The sequence below is a fragment of the Dromaius novaehollandiae genome, chromosome 9 (assembly GCF_036370855.1).
Source record: "Dromaius novaehollandiae isolate bDroNov1 chromosome 9, bDroNov1.hap1, whole genome shotgun sequence".
Lineage (NCBI taxonomy): Eukaryota > Metazoa > Chordata > Aves > Casuariiformes > Dromaiidae > Dromaius > Dromaius novaehollandiae.
In genome coordinates this window covers 7,249,672-7,262,495 of record NC_088106.1, presented here as the reverse complement: position 1 = coordinate 7,262,495, position 12,824 = coordinate 7,249,672, and the positions used below count along the sequence as shown (strand labels likewise).

Here is a 12,824-nt window from a genome sequence, read left to right as displayed (position 1 = left end):
AATGCCAGTACTCTCTGAGAGGCTGCATTTCCCTGTCTAGCTACCTCCAGGAATACTGGAAATCTCAGTGTTTCCAGTCTTGCTCCTACTGCAAGGAAGTAGAAACAAACAGCCAAGTTTTTGGATGTTTCTCTACCCAAACCAAACTTCTAAACCTTTTGGTGTTTGCAAGTTACTGTTACAAGTCTGATTTTCAATTCAATACTGCAGTCTTCTACTGATCACCAAGATGACTCTAACTTTCCCTAAATTAATTCAATATGTGAATTAGTAATACATAAATTAGTTGCATATGGCAACAGAGAAAAAATTCAAAAGCACAGAAGAACAAAGTGTAACCATCTAAAACCAATGTCCATGTATGGCGAATTACTATGACCTAGCATGGGAAGTCAGAGTTCTCCTGAAATTCCAAAAGCTGCCTGAACCACATTAAGATAACCAAGTGCAAGTTTTCCTAGAAGGTTTTACCCGTGCTATTAATGGAGGTATAAGCCAAGAACATTTTTTGTGTGTGTTTTTTTTTCCTCCCCCACCTTGTCTTCTACAAAGCCAAGAAACCTCTTCCAGCTAAGGCAGACAATTTCAGAAAATCTGGCAAAAGCAAGAGTTCTTCTAAACAGTTAGCCCTGTGACTGCTTTCTCTGCAGGCTAAGTTTTTATTTGGCAGTAACAAATGATTAAAAGCTACTGAGTAAGATGTTCTGCTTTTAATCAGAATCACCTGAAATCATAAAAGTTCTTGTACTAGAGATGGCAGTCACCTCTTCAATACCTAGTAGAGCTGCATATCCTGGTTTATTTAAGATACAAAACTCAGCAGTAAGTGCACCTTTGCGCTGCTGCAGCACTCAGGGTTATTCAGTCTTATTAAAAAAAGGACATAGTGCATTGAGCAGCCCTGAGGCACACCATCTCCAGTTCTGGTGCCACTAGAGAGATGATTTGAAACACACAGTATAAAGCTTTAAATCGAACAGTTCCCTTTAAAAGGGACAGGTAGGTCTTTCCAGCCTAAATAACCTGACAAAGCCCAAAACGTGTGCACGCAGCTATTTAGAAATAAGCAAACAAGAACTACTCAGATTTTCTACTAGATCTGTACTCAGTCATGACAAGTGATTTTGTCCATGGCCAGCTACCTACTGACACAGATCTGAACACAACACTTCTGGCTGCCGGTGCCGCTACTGAACTAGACCACGCTGCTCTCAAACAGCTTCCCAGGAGCGCAAGACCAAATGCTACTCGGCAATGGCAACAGTCACGGAGAAGATGGGGCTGACTGCTGCTCGGCTCTCCCTCCCTAAATGAGAGATAAATACATAATTGTCATAATCAGTAATCATAAACTATCCTGTCTTTATAACAAAACCTAACAGCTACATTGGATTAGCGTGTATGATATACAGCTGTCGATCCATCCCCTCTTCCCCTCCCGGAGCAAAAGACTTAGGCATTGAGAGTGGCTTCAAAGAGGAGAGAATCTATTACCCAACACAAAATAACTTTCTGACTAAATGTTCAAAGTCCTAAAACACACACCACGGAGATCGGAGAGGGAGGGAGAGGCTTGTGTTAGAACCATGCTTTGTTCCAAACATCAGGTCTAATCTGAACCCCTCCCTTTCAAACACCTCCTCTCCCATTCCCCACACAATAGCGGGCCTCTCCTCTGGGGCCAGGATTGGTGCACTGGTCAGAAAAGTAACCCAAAACAACAGGGACTTCCTCAGTAGTTCATAGAGAAAGGGGAAAAACTAGTTTAGGTGTCAGCTCAGAAGACAGTCTTTTGATGGTACGCCTGGCCAAAGGGCTCCTCCGTACCAGCTGTTTTGGCCTGGCCTTTCCCATCTACCCGTCCCAGGGCAAATCAGATCCCGAAACCAGCACATTCAGCAACTGGCACTGCTCTGACCACAGAAGGAAAGTATTTCTGATACCTTATCTGTACCCGCAAAGCTGAATCCAACAACACAACCAGCCCAACTTCTCCACCTTCAATTGCACAGTCATTTTCAATAGAGACAGATCCCCCAACCCACTGCTACATTGACTCACAAATACACCCTATTGCTGTAACCAGAGAAAGAGGGAGCAGGAATTGCTTAAGACTGCTTTGCCATGGGGAGGAAGAAAAACAAACCAAAACAAAAAAAACCCACACATATGCAAGCAGAGCCTAACGTCAGAGGGAATCCTACTTTAGCACCATAGAAGCAAACACTGCTTCATGAAAACACTGATAATCAAAACTCGCGTATTTCCAGAAGAAATCTCACTTAAGGAAAAAAAGTGAAATGTAATGAGAATAAGAAAATTCTTTCATATCCAGAGCAGTCTTTACCTGCAGCACAGATTATTCTTCCATAAAAAGAATAATTCACAGTACCATTTACTATTTTCTAGAAGTCTGTATATGGAATTGAAAAATCATATCAAAGTCTAGTATGTCAAATCATGTCACTCCTGATCACTATAGAATTTTTAAAAACTGTTTTTTTCCAGAGACATTTTGAGCTACCTCCACCAGAGAAAAATAACTATGAAGAGACCTGCATGCGTCTATATGTACAAACAATATATATATACACACACTATTAAGATGTATGTAATAGTACGCATACACCCATAAGCTTATCTGTATACATACACACACACACAATCTGAAACGAGTGTGTGAGCCCCTAGAAGGCTCCTAGGGGGAAGAGCTTTTTGTGCACATTATCATTAATGCTGGTGCTTGCATGCAAGAGGGAAAAGCTTACGCAGAGCCCAGTTTCCCTACTGTCATATTTTGTGCAACACATGTCTCTATATAATCTTAATTAAAACATGCATAACGCAATTATATTTTCACTGGAAAGCAACGGATGTACCTCAATGGTAAATATAGCCGCTTTCAAGAAACTCTTGCCATGGCTTGCCACTCGAATTCAAAAAGGAGTGGTAATAATTGCTCATGTAGAAAAGCCTCTTGAGACATGAGCAGTACCTGGAGGTATGCACACAGATGGTTGGTCAAGGCACAAACAGTCTGGAATTTGTCTTGTCTGCTGTGTGTTCATTAGTTTAGTTAAATCACATCCGTCTGAAGAACGACTTAAACCTAAAAGCATTCTTTCTGCGTTTAATTGCAAACACAGTAGATTAATCCGAAAGCATCCAAACAGACAGGTTTATTCGTAACAATCTTAAAATATATGCAGTTTTAAAAAACTGTTATGATAGAGAAAATAGATCAGAAGGAATACATATATGAAAAGCTACTTGGCATTTTAGAAAAAGATTATAAAATGACTGCCACTTGTTCACTATACCATGTCACAGACAGCAAGGCTACCAGTAGCTTTATCCTATCTTCACTAAGCCAAAAAAAGATCTGAAACTCCATTATTTTAAGAACCACCATTTTCTAATCAATTCAATCAGTAACAAACTCCTCATAGAATATTTTTGTAATTTAGGAATGAACTATAAAAATGGATCTTACCTCAACTTTGGGATGAAATGGAGTAACCAACCCGCCTTAACCATTATGTGCCGTCTCATCCATAAGCTAAGTAGGCAGGCCCTTTCTCACTTTGAGACGGTATTTACATGCATGGTCAGATTATAGTCCAACAAAAGCACAAGTTGTGTGCAGTCTCATTTTTCCGATTCTGTTTTTCCTGCCTAACGCATTTCCCTGTTTTGATTTGTCATAATAAATAGCAAGGAAAAAAAAAAAAGAGATTCAGTCAGCCCATTAAAAAACCTATTACTAGAAGAGAAGACACAGAGACCATGCTAACTGTCTACAAATATTAGGACTTCAAACATATCACAAGTGAATGCTAGGAATGAGGCAATTAGGTTAAACAGCATTATGCAGGAGTGTCTTATTTCATAAGGCAAGTAAAACTAATCAACATATAACAGCGCTGATGAAATACCAGAATAAAGTAAGCTAATGCACAAAGGAGTCTTTTACCAAAGAAAAATGTCATGCCACAGTTTTTTCCCCGTTTTTCCAGAGGGGAATCTTGCAAAACTTCTCAACGGAAAGCCAGCTCACGCTCTCCCTATGGGATGTATGGCCCTGCAATACTAACATGCCCTGAGACCATCACATTCAGAGAAAAATATAATGGTGCTAAATTTAGATGAAATATACCAGAAATGAAGTGAGCTTAACAAAATTACTGGAGATTTTTATTAGACACATCTGAACAGAAAGCCACAAGCATACAAGCTAATCCAAATATTTCACAGCATTCTCATTTCTGTAAATAGTATTATAACACCAAATTAAACTGCCACTCCGAATAAATTCTAAAACATACCAACACTCAAATGGCTACAGCTTCTACCACCGACGTAAGAGTCAGGCAACAATAAAGAAAACCTTTACACGTCTCTCCTACCATCTGGATTTCTCTGTGCCTTTTCTTCAAGCTAAAACTTAACAATTAGTCACCTTTGCTATTTACATTCCTTCTTCAAAGTGTTCACACCTGTCTTCCCTCATCTTCCTCTGTATTGATCACAACAGATAACTGGGACTCACAATTTTTTTTAATTGGACCAACTGATACAGTCACAAAAACAGACAACTTTTCAGGCACAAGTCTCACAGGATTTCACACCATTTCTCTTTAGCAGCAGTATCTGAGGTTAATTCTTCCATAACAGCGTCCACTGGTGTTATTCACATTTTCAAATGGCAGATTTTAAAACGCCTGAATATGAAGTTTGTTCCAGCCCAATTTGCCTCATTCAGCAACTACTTGGAACAATTGTCTTTTCGTTTTGCTTTCAAGGGAAATTAATCTTTGCAAATCCAAAAATACAAGCAATATCAGCATTTCAAGCAAGCTAATCTGTTCCTGCTTGTCCACCTTCGCAGAAACTTTGTATTTCGTATATGAAGGGTGTTCTGGGAGCTGGTCAACAGGCAGACGAACAGAAGGAGAAGGGCACTGCCCTGTGAACGGCACTCAGCATCCCTGCGCTTTTCCAGCCCATGAGCTGCAGAAGAAAAGAGAGGCATGAAGCAGGACCTTGCGCTGTCACTGGCACCCTCCTCTCAACTAGCTTGCCACAGAGGACGGACTTCTCCCTTTGCTGGCCCAGCGGCTGTGGTCGGTGCCTCCACGCACCAAGGCGCACAGGAAAGCGAGGAGCAGAGAAGACAGTGCCCCGACAGCTTTCCTGCCCCCGGGCTGACCTGGTACCCTAATGGCATGGAGCAGTTTTGTGCAATAGAGACAACACTGCATGTTTCCCAATTAAAATATAATTGGGACTGTTCACAGATTTGAAAAACTGTGTTCCAGTATTTCCATTTGCCAAACCCCTTCCCCCCAACCTGATGATACTCTTTCGCAGGTCACCTCCAGTCTGTAGCATTGCCTCATTTTTCTGACGAAAATAATTCATAAGTGAGATAGACATTCAGTAAGCTGAAACACTGTTCCAAATAAACACTAAGTTATTTCAGCTATCTGCTTTAGGAGGAACAAATCCCTTAAATCCAGACCTTCCCCTGTCCACAATCTGGGCCCCAATCCTGCAAACATTCGCACTAAGGTATACCTTTATGAACTGTTGATGGTTTCCCTGGCAGCATCAGCACTATACTTAAGTACTTAACGCCACAGGCTCAGGGCTCTCATCCTGTGCGCGTGCACAGGACCACGTGCAAAGCCTCCAAAAGTGTAGAGGCTCTTGCATAAAGGTGCGAACCGGGTAAGGTATATGCTTCATCCATTTGCTTTCTTCCCACATTTAATAGTCAAAGCGATAATCACGGTTACAGGTTGATAAGCATACTAGGTTAGTGATAAGTATCCTCCCCTTCGGCTTTGCTTTCTCAAAGCAAGAATATCACAAAAACCTGGTTATCTCCTCTACAATTCCTATTTCATATAAAACTTTAAAGAATCTACTTAAACCAATGGGTTTTAAAGCACTAATTAAGCTAAGAAGAAAAAAGGATATCTACCACATGAATCTGCAGCACTTGAAAGCAAGCATACCAAATTTCGTTTACAGCAAGGCTTCAGCACACCTTTATGCAATGCAAACTTTGTTTTAGCTGTACGCTGTTAACCTGACTCCGAGCTGATGTGGTGCTGACAAAGTAGCTCATTGTATTATTGTGGGAAACCACTTCATACGGATCTCCCATTCGACCCAGGATTCGAGAACAGGCATTCACACAGAGCGCGCCCCGCGAGAGCACCTCTGCCGAGCTGCCGCAGGAGTGTCCGATACATGGGGAAAGCAGAACCCATTATTGTCACGCTCACAGGATCTAAATGCTTAAAGAACAAAACACAAACAAGCAAAACGAGGAGAAAAAAAAAAAAAAACAGCCCACAGAGCACATACCACTCACCATCAGCACCAGGAGAAAAGAAGTTGTAAGTTGTGTTTCACCACCCTTCAGTTTCACAAACTACAAAGTAAATTTCGTGAGGGTTCTTTGATTTTCTGAATTGCTTCATGGAAACTAAACAAAAACAGTATGCTACCTAAGAAGGTCTCTTAGTTTGAAATAGATAGGAATTAAACAGCAAAAAACAAAACCCACAAAAAAACAGAATACTTATCAAATCACTGCTGTATTTTCAACCAAATAATTCAGGTATCCAGCACCTTAGAAACAAGAAACCCCTTCTCCCCCAGTTATCTGATTTTCCCTTAATGGTAATAAAGCATCAAACAACCCAAAACACCGAAGCTTTAGATGTGACAAAATAGTAGGGGTTTGTTTGGTTGTGGGGGGTTGGGTTTTTTTTTTTTGGGGGGGGGGGGGGGGGTAAGGTGGGAATAAATAGGGTCTGTATTTACCTCTAATCAGTTCTACTGCAGCTAGAAATAAAGAAATAACTTACCACATGCTGAGGGAAAAGTGCCCCTACCTCCTTTTCAGACCAAAATGGAGCTAAAACCCACTTGACGTATTTCCTCCATGGAAAAATACACTACTAGTGAACCGAATGATGCACATCCAGAAGATACAGCACGACTGCAGACAAAAGCTTTAAGCAAGAGAGTCTGGGACCTCGAGGCAATCCACAGCAGAAACTGGAGCTCGCGCAATTAGAAACCATTAGTTGGCAAAAGACAGATTACATAACATACTAGAGATTCGGCAGTATATGTCAACTGATGCTACTGCAAAGCTCAAGTTATCCATGAAATTATTTAAATAGGAAATGCTTTGATTTTTGGTTACCTGCCTAAATGGGGGACACAACTTTTAGTGCAGAGGGACACAACCTTTAGTGCAGACTGGAGGGGAAACACTGTTCTGCTGATGGAGTAGGAGACAGGCTGGTGGGGTTACACGAACGGGAAACAGCGCTCACCAGCACTCCAGCCATCCTCATATAACTGAATCCCGAATCTCCACCCTTCTTACAAATTGAATTCACACCCTCTCCAAAAAAGCCGATTCACCCAGACAACGGAAGTCTGAAATTTATTTAGGCTGAAAGTTATTGTCAAGCAGCATAAGTCAGGATCCTTCTTGGATAACAGGCGATGCAGTGAAGCACCGGGCAACTTCAGCAGCGAAGCTGGGAACCAGCAGCACCTGGGAGCACCGCAGAGCGGCAGCCCCGATGGGAGAGCAGCCGCGGGGCACGGCACCACGGCCACGGACGCGCCTCCCTCAGCACATCTGTACGCACTCGCAGGGCAGCAGTGCCAATCAGTAGGGGCTACTAGTGAATGAGCTGTGAACAAGTCTGTGTTAATTAAGACTTCATAGTATTTCAACTTTTGACTTCACCATTACCGCTTTCAGTGCTAGCGGAACACAAAGAGCAAAAAAACATCTTAAAGCTGCAGCTAAGGACTAGTTACACACCTTATACTAGTTATTTTTCACATTACAAAAAATTTCTGAAGATAGTAGAGAACTTCAGTTCTAGCACAACAAATATACACCTTCCAATTCACAGCTTGCTTCTAGTCATATTCTTTTGAAAATAACCCTTTAAAGGCAAGTTTAAATACAACTTTAAGTTAAGCCTTCTGCATCCCTAAACACAATTAAACTGTCCCTTGACACAATTCTACTTAGGCAAGCAAATTAAATAGACAACAAGTAGAAAGCAAAACTTAAGCTTCATGCAACAACATATAATGCTAATTTTAATTTTTTACAGGTATAATAAGGAAAAACAATTTACATATCAGTGCACAAACTGCAGGGGTGCAAGAGTCTACAGTCAATAAAGAAAAAAAAAATCTACACAAGTGAAGAAGTTGTGCTCTTTAGAAGTAAACCACGAAGTCTTACAGGACAGGAAGTACTCAGGACTCCTTACTCAACACCAATGGTTTTTTGGTCAAAGGAACAAAAGGGTGATTGAGGAGGTACTACATCCTTATTTCTGTTCTGCCTATGAGACACTCAAGTACCGCCTGATTTTAATTCCATCCTTCCCCTATCCTCAGCTCATATAGCTTCATAATGTCACCTCCAGTAATGTCATTGCAAAGTAATATCCTAATGAAACAGCAGGGAATCATAAACTTCCTGGCTTTCATACTGCTGAGAGAACGCTGCTGTCAAACCTCATGCTGAGAGGCCTTTCAGACCGAAACCAGGCTAAGAGCCATACAGTCTGTTTGCACCAGGAACATTTTACCAATACGCTACCTTTACTGACCAAGCAAGGCTCCACAACACAGCAGCAAGGGCCGACGTGGCGCTGCCCAGCGGGGCCATGTTTCGCAATCTTACAAAAAAGGTAAGCAGTCTTGGAGGCTTGGTGAGTAAGTATTAATAATACACAGTTCACACAGAGAATTTCAATAAACAGATGAGAACAGAGCATGCAAGTCCTTCAGATGCAAGGAAATCCCCTCGCAACTCTAGTCAGAAGCATCCCAGCTGGAAAAAGACAAGGGACATCAAGAGGTGCCACTGACTGAAACTACAAGAAAGGCTAAATCTTTTACATGTTTTCTATACTATCTTGCATAAAGGTAAACCGTTTTTCTTTATCACCACATATGCTGACACTTCAGCATTCAGTTTTTCCTTGACATGTGCCTCACTTTGCTTATCTCAAAAGAAATCTAGGCAAACCCTGATGAAGCAAAGGATCTCACTCTAAGTTTATGTCCTTTTAGAATGACTTCCAAATTAAGTAAACATACAGCATATACATAATATATATTATATTTAAAGGGGAGTTGATAATAACTTATCCTTGAGAAGAAAAGCAGGAACTTCAAAACACCAGCAAAAACAGGGTGCTCCATAGGAGTTAGTCTGCAGAATTATGAAGGCAGTCATAGGATGGAGGTAGTAACACGACGGAGTTAGCATAAAACTCGGCTGCGGGGCAAGCTTTCCCACTGACACGCTGGAATTCAGTTGTGCCAATTTTACCCAAATAATGCCACTAACATATAACCCAACAAAATTTTATTCCACTACTTTAGCAGCCAGAGGAGCATTATCAAGGCACATTTCATTTGAACAAGCTGGACCCCCCAGATGCTATTACTGAAAGAACGGTGTAGCCTTGGTTTTCCAGTATGCACTTTCTGACCCAATTCAATGACATTTTGGCAGCACACAGCAGGAGGCCACATGGATATCTACCTTAAAAATATATTATACAGTTCATCAGTGACAAAAGCCTACCAACTGAGATGAGATGCTCTTCTTGCCAAAAGGCTCACAGGTCTCTCTTCCATTAAGTAGCATCATTTGACATGCTAGCATCTAGTAAAAAAAGTCATCTAAGTGATATTATTCATATTATTCACTACCTGTACCATATTGTATTCCTAATAAATCACTTGATGACAAGTGTAGATCTGTATTATAGAAGATCTGATCTGACGTTCAGTGCACAACGTTAAACTGCACTCAATGTGACAGGGAGGAGGGGATCTCAGGTCTATGCAGCAATTTTAATAAAGACTCAATACCAACCAGTTTACACAGGAAAAAAGCCCTCCCACTCTCTCACATATACTATTCCTCCCCCCCACTCTCTCTGTACATGTATATTTTTCCCATAAATATAACCCCAGGATAGCACAGAAATGTAGTCTGTTTTCCTGCTTTGGTTTAAACTCCTGAGGACTACGTAAGCAACGGAGAGTGTTGCAGGCAAATCCTCCAAGACTCAGACAGCTGTACAGCATCTCATCCTCCTCCTAATGTTCACTAAGGAAATTCCCTCATCCTTAATGAATTCTGACCATTTTTTTCCGCTGCCCAAGATGAAGCTTTGGCCATAAGATTTTTCCCTAATCTTATTGTGTGTTCCTAGGCATTGCTTTAATCAAGCTCCCATTACAAATAACCTAAATCAGAGATGCACTGATTAAATAAGTCAATTATTAACTTTTCTTACTTGTGACAAGCTCCAATGGGTTGAACCTCTTATTTGACAAGTATCTAGAAAGCACTTACTCTAACAATAAACAGAGAGAAACTTTTAGTACAGTCACCAACTGCATTCTAGTTTTACCATGAATGCAGAACTGCAGTTAGAGGATTAGAAATTCTTCAAGATTAAGAGCGGACTGATCAAAAACGCAAAGTCCTGGTGCTGTCTAACAGCAGAGCTACTAAGCTGGTAAAAGAGCAGAATTTTTAGATGAGGCAGTAGACTAGAAACCTCCTATCCCAAGTCACCCTTTCCTCTCTAGTAAGAATCAAGATGGAAAGAGCATGATTCAGTGGCAGTGTAGTGTAACATTGTGCACTGAGTATCAGATCAGTTCTTCTATAATACAGATCTACAGTTGTCATCAAGTGATCTATTAGTACTCCAGCAGCCCTCAGAAGTGGGTAACATAGAAACAAAGCAAGAGAGGTCCCTGCCCAAAATATTTAAACAGGTATGGCAGACACAAGGACGAAGATTATAGTAAACAGAGCCTATAAAAAAAACACTATGCTATATAATGCCACATTATTTTTAAGTTATTTACTGTGATATTCTCTTTCTCTTAGACTTTAACAGGCAAATATATAAGGCAGAGGCAACAAAAAGATGTTTAGAACACATATAAGAACCACCAGTGAAGAGGAGATAAAAAGAGGTATAACAGGTGCATAAAATTCACTGCTAGATCCAGCCAAGGTAACTACTTTTACAGCTTCTCTTGGCAATGTAATCTGCCCATAGCCTACATTTAGGAACTTACTCCCCCCTTATCTAATCACAGGGGTCTGAGATCATATAAGTCATTGTGCTCCTGAATCAATAGCTCTCCTTGCATCCGCAAGCACTGAGTCACTGCTTGACTTGAAGTATGTTCATTAATGAGAATACAGCTTTACACACACAATCTGTATTTATCTACATAATGAGTACAATTACCTTGTTTTAATTGCAAGATTCTTAGAAGGCTTAAACCACATTCAGAAATGAGAGAGTTCAAAGAATTATTAAAAGTCAGAAAGCAATGCATTAAGAGAAAAATCCTTATTTTCCCTCTTATTTTCCTGGCTGTAATCTGCTACAGAAATCTGTAGCCTGACAGGGTGTCTTTCAGTCGTAAAGGAAAACATGCCTGTACACCAAAACCTTACACAGCACTCGCTTCAGAAGACTGAATGTACGGGAGGATTCAGCTCTTGCCACTGGCACATACCAAAGATTCCAAACCATTTTTACACCACTACTAAAATGTCTTCATCAGTGCTGGTTTTCTGTTTTAACATGTCCAATCTAAAAACAATCTCAGAGTGGTAAATTCAATGTTGTTTCAGAAAGATTTTTCTTGGGTGCTGGTTATGGAGAGAAAATAGGGTAAGAAGCTTAACACACACACGCAACAATCCTCCTATTTCCAAAAACAAAGCCCAGCTATAAACTCAAAACACTCCACACACCTACCAAATTCCTCTCTCCATTTATCAGCATAAGATAGGAAGGGGGGCACTTTGTTAATGCCTCACCTCTTGATTACATTGGCTTCTTTCTGTAAATTTTACCAGATGGCTAAATGTATGTTGCAAACTTTCAGACATGTGTACAGGCAAAAGAATCCTTTATGAAAATACTTGTTGCTAGAAACAAAAACCAAAAGGAAAAATTGCAGTAAACAACACGTTCTTGTTGCATTCAATAGCTGCAGGTCTTTGTTAGGAACGGCTATCCCAGAATATGCAGCCACATTCATGAGACCAAGTGAATTCTATCTGAAGTTTACAGAAGGAAGCATATACAAACAGTCTCACAAAGGTATTTTCATGGCAGGAAGCTGCAAGCACTTCTCCGCTGCCACAGCACCCGGCCCCACCGCGCTGCGAGTGAACCACGCGCCCGACGGGGAGCAGACAGCGAGGGCAGAAGCGGCAATGCAACACGCACTTCAGCTTCGCTAAAGGATTAAACAGGTCACAAATCACCAATTAAGCACTGCTTTATGATTTAGGCTTTAATTTATTACAAGACAAAGGCAAAATATGCAACAGACCCTGGAAGTTAGTCAGGAATGTCTTGCACCAGCTATTCCCCTCCCAAGGCTTGGGCTTTGGAAGTAACCTCCCTCTTCACAGCTGCGCTCAGGAGTTTCCTTTTCTAAAGGACCTAACAGTTAACTGCTGTACGTTATTGGCAATGATAAATACAAACCGCTGGCTATTCAATACGCACATCAGGCATGCTGATGGTTTACAGCTACATAAGAAGTCTATATTTTTCAGTTTTTCAGTGCTTTCCTATTTCTTCACTTAACAAATGACGGGAAGACTACAGAAAGAAACTCACCATCTTCCACCTTAGTGAGCTTAATGTGCAAGTTCCCCCCCGCCTCTATTTTCTGGATTTTTTCTTTGCCGATAATAT

At 40.9% G+C, this 12,824-nt stretch overlaps 1 protein-coding gene across 4 annotated transcripts in view; it reads right to left on the bottom strand.

The window, feature by feature from the left end:
- Positions 1-12,824, bottom strand: part of FNDC3B (fibronectin type III domain containing 3B) — a 224,137-nt gene that overhangs the window by 183,675 nt on the left and 27,638 nt on the right. The window contains exon 1 of one of the 4 annotated variants that reach the window (XM_064516613.1): positions 3,494-3,691. The exons of the other annotated variants lie outside the window; for them this stretch is intronic. The gene's annotated coding sequence lies outside the window, so the exon portion shown is untranslated. Of the gene's footprint in view, positions 1-3,493; positions 3,692-12,824 lie in introns of those variants that run through there. 4 annotated transcript variants of the gene reach the window in all.